The sequence below is a fragment of the Sinocyclocheilus rhinocerous genome, unplaced genomic scaffold, assembly GCF_001515625.1.
Source record: "Sinocyclocheilus rhinocerous isolate Xijiao unplaced genomic scaffold, SAMN03320098_v1.1 scaffold480, whole genome shotgun sequence".
In the NCBI taxonomy this organism is placed as follows: Eukaryota; Metazoa; Chordata; class Actinopteri; order Cypriniformes; family Cyprinidae; genus Sinocyclocheilus; species Sinocyclocheilus rhinocerous.
The window spans coordinates 1,651,264-1,656,961 of NW_015655401.1; positions in this window are offsets into that span (position 1 = coordinate 1,651,264).

Consider the following 5,698-nt stretch of genomic DNA (forward strand, 5'->3'; position numbering starts at 1 on the left):
ACTTCCTATATGGTAAGTCATTTTTATACTGATATAGATAGTGAATTGGTGGGTTTTTGTTAAATGTGAGCCAAAATCATCACAATTAAAAGAACCAAAGACTTAAACTACTTCAGTCTGTGTGCATTGAATTTATTTAATACACGAGTTTCACAATTTGAGTTGAATTACTGAAATAAATTAACTTTTCCACGACCTTCTAATTTATTGAGATGCACCTGTATTTGTAAAGCCAAATTGGATGGGGTTTGCATCAGGGTTATTATAGTTAACTAAAACTAAAACCATCTATTATTTTAAATAAATAAACTATATTACTAATTATATATATATATTTATATATGCAGTGCCTTGCGAAAGTATTCATACCACTTCATTTTTTTTACATTTTGTTATGTTGCTGCCTTATGATAAACTTCTTTAAATTACTTTTTTTCCACATCAATCTACACTCCATACACCATACTGACAAAGCAAAAACAGAATTGTCACAACTTCGTAGATTTATTAAAAATAAAAAACTGAAATAAGTACATTGCATAAGTATTCATACCAAGTGTAGTAATATCTACAAGCAAAATGAATGCTCCTGAGCTAAATTTCAACTGTCCCAGATATGAATACTTATGCAATGGAATAATTTTAGTTTTTTATTTTTAATAAATTTGCAAAGATGTTAAAAACCTTTTTTTTTTTTTTTTGCTTTACAATTATGGTGTATGGAGTGTAGATTGTTGTGGGAAAAAACTAATTTAAAGCAGTTTAACATAAGGCAGCATCAAAACAAAATGTGAAAAAAATGAAGGGGTATGAATACATTCACAAGGCAATGTATATATATATATATAAATAAAAACTATAATTATACTAAAATAATACTGGTTTGCGTGCATCTAAAGTCTACAAAGACGTCCTTATAGTGAGTTGGTTGGATCATAAGGTATATTATCTCAATCTTTGTAATATAGGCTCACACCCCTTGAATAATGGTGTTTTCTTGATCATGTGCTATTGGAATTCAAGCATTTAACCTTCGGCATATTCTCACTGCTGACAAGAAAGGGCCTGTTTTTCCCTTCCCTGTTAAAACAACACTTTAAAGCCTTTTAGTCAGATGGCAAGCAGTGCCCTGTTGGTTAAAGCAAGGGAAAAATCCAGGAGGTGAAACCTCAGAGAGATAATAATGCTGGTGTGGTTTTTATTTGGGGGAATCCCAGAGGCCACAATCACATCCATATTGGCAGCAATCAAACATGTTGCAGGTCCTAAACATTTACTGCACACACTCATTAAAGATGATTAAAAACATCATGGGGAACAGATCAGACAGGTTTAAATGGTGAGGGACATTTAAAGACTTCATAGCCTAATTGAAAACAACAACAGGAAATAGAAACAGTTGGTGCTGTAAAAAAAAAAAAAAAAATTCCAGCTGTTAAAGAACATGATCGATTCGGCAGTTAGAATTAAACTGAAATGATCAAAGTTGTCCAGGAAGTAAAAAAGAGAGGATTTTGCAACAAATTAATGACAATAATTAGCCTAAAACAGCTGGAAACTTTGCAGTTTCTTTTCTCTGTTCTGTTCATTTTTAAAATAATGTCACAGTTTCGTCTGATCAAGCATTTAGTGCATAAAACCTCTGCTTTATTACTTGTTTGTCTTTTTAGAAACAAAGTTAAAGTTTTCTTTTAGAATCAAAGTCACTACATAAATAGAATGCTTCATAGTTTGGAGTTCAAATAAATAGAATGTTTCAAAGTTTAAATAATCGGAATGTTTCATAGTTTAAAGTTCAAATAAACAGAATGTTTCATAGTTTCAGCTTTGTAAATATAGAAGGAATCAACTTTAGTTTCGCATTTAGCCTTGTACTTGAATTCATGTAATGAATGAGTTAATCATCTTCATTTATTGTTCTCTGGTGTATTGATCGGTTCGCTCAGAGCTTTCAATGTTTTATTACTATTTAAAATATGGCTATATTCATTTTTCATCATATTACATCATCTGGCACTTTAGAAATATGTCTACTTATTATCCATCAAGCTACTTTGTCCAGGGCTATAAAAGTTTGTTTTTTCATCCAAAGACAACCGGCGTGGATGAAGTACCGATCCAGGAGGAACACCATGGGTCAGTTTCCAAAAATCACTGTGCAAGTGCACATTTCAGCATCCTAATGTTTAAAACAGCACTGGTTTGGGCTAAAAGACAACTGCAACTTAACTGAGATTCACCATACTCCAAGGAACAAATCATGGGATTTGATAAGCTATTTACATTTAAAGTCTCCCTTCCGTAATATGTTTGAATATGACAGTAGCTTTTTGTAAATTAGATGTGATTGGCATTGACAGACCCTGTAGAAAACAAGCTGTCAATGCTGTTGTTATGGAAGGAGGCAGCTCTCTCCTCTAGATATCTCAGCATACTGGACCTCTAACCACCAGGGCCTGGGAAAAACATGAACGTAGTGGTGCTTTCCAAGAATGACATGTATTCACCCCCCTTCTTTAACATGATTCAGGCCCCAAGGCCTGATTATCAATGACTAACATGGTCATGTTTCCAATGGCTGATTGTGGAGAATCTCTTTGGACCATGTTGGTGCCATATGTTACAAACTGAAGCCAGAATTCAACATTCAGTTCTAAAATATGCTACAAACAAAAACACAGGGAAATTAACTGGAATTTGTCCATGAATAACTAGACAAATATATTACTAGACATGAAATAAGTCTTTTTAAGCTTTGCATATTTATCTAACTCGGTAGAGTTTCGAGAAGAGAGGTTTGGATTTGGTCACGCATATCTGTGTCATCTGACATCTCTGTTGATGTGGTTTATATCAGTCCTGGTTGGAATTGACATGTGTTATTCACTGTTGCTGCGACGGGTTAATAAAACGAGTGAGAGACGGAGAAAAGGAGAGATGGAGAAGAGTGGAAGAGAGCATGCTGCCACTGGATCGTCACACCCACCACGTGTGTTGTGTTTAGACAGCTGCTGTTCAAATGACCTGCCTGTGGACAAGAAACATGCACTCCACATAGCCGTAAATCATCTCTATTATGGAGTTGGTAAAGCTTACAGAGATCTCTGTAGAGCACTTACAGAATAATAATTGTCTCTTCAAATTTTAGTACCATGTTATGCTTTGACATGCAAACATACCTCACTGGATTGGTTTGTTTGACACCTCTCTAGGTGCTCTAGATGTTTAAACCAATAGCTTTATTTCAAGCGTGAAATTGCTTTTACGCAACAGTTCAATAAACATGTCCTTGATAAGTAACTGACATTTTAGACCGTTATAGTCATTTTTTTCCTCAGCCAAAATATTTCCAAACAAAGGCACAGCAGCAGAAACAAGTAACACGCAACACACAGCACTGGTGTTTTACTACTGAAGGAATCAGTTTCTGAACGAATCAGTTGAGTAAATGATTCAGTGTCCCAGTGTACATACTATCCATCCTAAAAGTGTCTCAAAACATAGTATGTTGAAAAGAGTATGCCAAACATCCTATCAGCAAAAGCTTCATGGCGCCCCGGTCCCACAAAAAGTTAAGTTTTGTCCTAGGTGTATAATAAACAAGTAGATTGTCTCTTTGCATAAAATGACATCATTTTATATAAAAATGGATGATGTCAATAACGTGGTGGATGTGAACATACTGGGTGTGTTGAAGTTTTTCCTCTGCTCAAACTGGACTGTTTTAGAGGTTTGTTTTGGATTCAGTTGATCATTTGAGAAATGAGACAGAAGACAAAGAAGATAAATGTAATAGAGTTATGTAATTGTAAAAAACGACTAAATTACGTATGAACGAAGGAAAAAATGAGCGTCAAGATGGGGGGAAAAGAGGTCTTTAACCTAATGGCTGAACTTACAGCATAATATTAAGCGGTTTATTAATAGTAAAAAGTGCTATTTTGGAGGGAAAAAATTAAACCACATTTGAAAGTTGAAACAATTGGCCTACACAAATATGTTTATTATATTTAAGCATCAAGTTTGTGAAAAGTGGAGTAGGAATTATTTGAAAAGGACATGCAATTCCTGTCATACATACCGACAGGCCCGGTTCTACGGGGGTGCTAAGCACCCTCAAACGAAATCAAAAGCACCCAGTTAAAGCTGTATTAATTGTATTTTATTGAATATTTGGTAAACTATCCAGTGTGTTATGGTTTGCGCTCTGGAGATCGATTTCTATGTTAATGTATTTTTGCAGCGTTGAGCAATGTAGCCATCACGGACATATCTGTTGATTTCTTAAATCAGACGCGTTTAAGTTAGAATTCACTCACTATATATATATATATATACAGGTGCATCTCAATAAATTAGAATGTCGTGGAAAAGTTCATTTATTTCAGTAATTCAACTCAAATTGTGAAACTCGTGTATTAAATAAATTCTATGCACACAGACTGAAGTAGTTTAAGTCTTTGGTTGGTTTAATTGTGATGATTTTGGCTCACATTACCCTCACTAATTTAAGAAGCACCCTCAGTGATTTGGTTCTGGAGCCGGGCCTGCATACCGAACAGTATTTAGCATTACTGCATGCTTAAAACATGGGTCACTTGCTGCCCAATTTTGAGGTTACACAGCATTATAAATAGTAGCTAAATACTAAATACTAGATGGTGATGTACAGTACTTAGTGTATACTAAGTAGTAGTAGTGTGTACGTGTGTGTGTGTGTATACTGTCTGATCATCCCACAGAACACCAATGTATTCTTAAGAGTCACCCAGCAGCTTGCTCCAGTGTGTTAATATTTGCCTCATTTTAGATAATTTGTCATTGGCTGGAGTTTGTGAGGCTGATGAGGAGCTGATCATGTGACACGAGGCTGAAGCCAGGCTGGGCTTGGAGAGGGGAAATGCACAGCATTCCTCAACAATCCCTACTGAGGACTGGCTGAAAACTGATAGTACTGATGTACAGCGCACGGCATGGTTACAAGGGCCAGATTCAAATAGCACGGCACGAAAGAACGATTCAGAATCACTCTCGACCACTAACATTATTTTTCTTAATTCAGTTTAACTTTAAATTGCTATGCAGAGTTAATTGTATTTATATGAACTTCAAAGTAGGAATATGGGCTTCAGAATGATGGTTTAAGCAAATGATTTTTGTCTAAATTGTATTTAGCCCAGTTCTGTTCAAAGCTCCCACACCTCTGAAGCGCTGTGCGTTTGTATGTGTACACATTTTGTGTGTGGTGTTTTAATGTGTCAGAAACCATGTGGCACATATCAAGTCAGTTTGTTAAAGACTTGAGGCATGGAAGAGTGTTTGTTAGCATTTGTAGTGTGGGATAAATAATAGTTCCCTCACACCTCCTCTTCTGTGCAGTGGCGGCAGGCGAAGGATAACTGATCCCACTCTTTAGTCATTCTGTGGACTCGCATGATGATGGAAAACAAAAACCCACGCCTTCACTCTCCACCCTTGAAGTGGTCTTTCAGCTATTCCCCTTGACATTGTAGTCAGAGTTTCCAGATTTAAGGAGGGAATTCTTTCCACTCTGAGTCAAGAGTCAGTACGACTTTCTTAGCAATTTAACTCGACAATTGTGGTAGGTAGGAGGGCGGCGTTTGCGTGGAGAGAGCAAAGCTGCACGTTTGTGTGTGTGTGTGTGTGTGTGTGTGTGTGTGTGTGTGTGTGTTTTTTT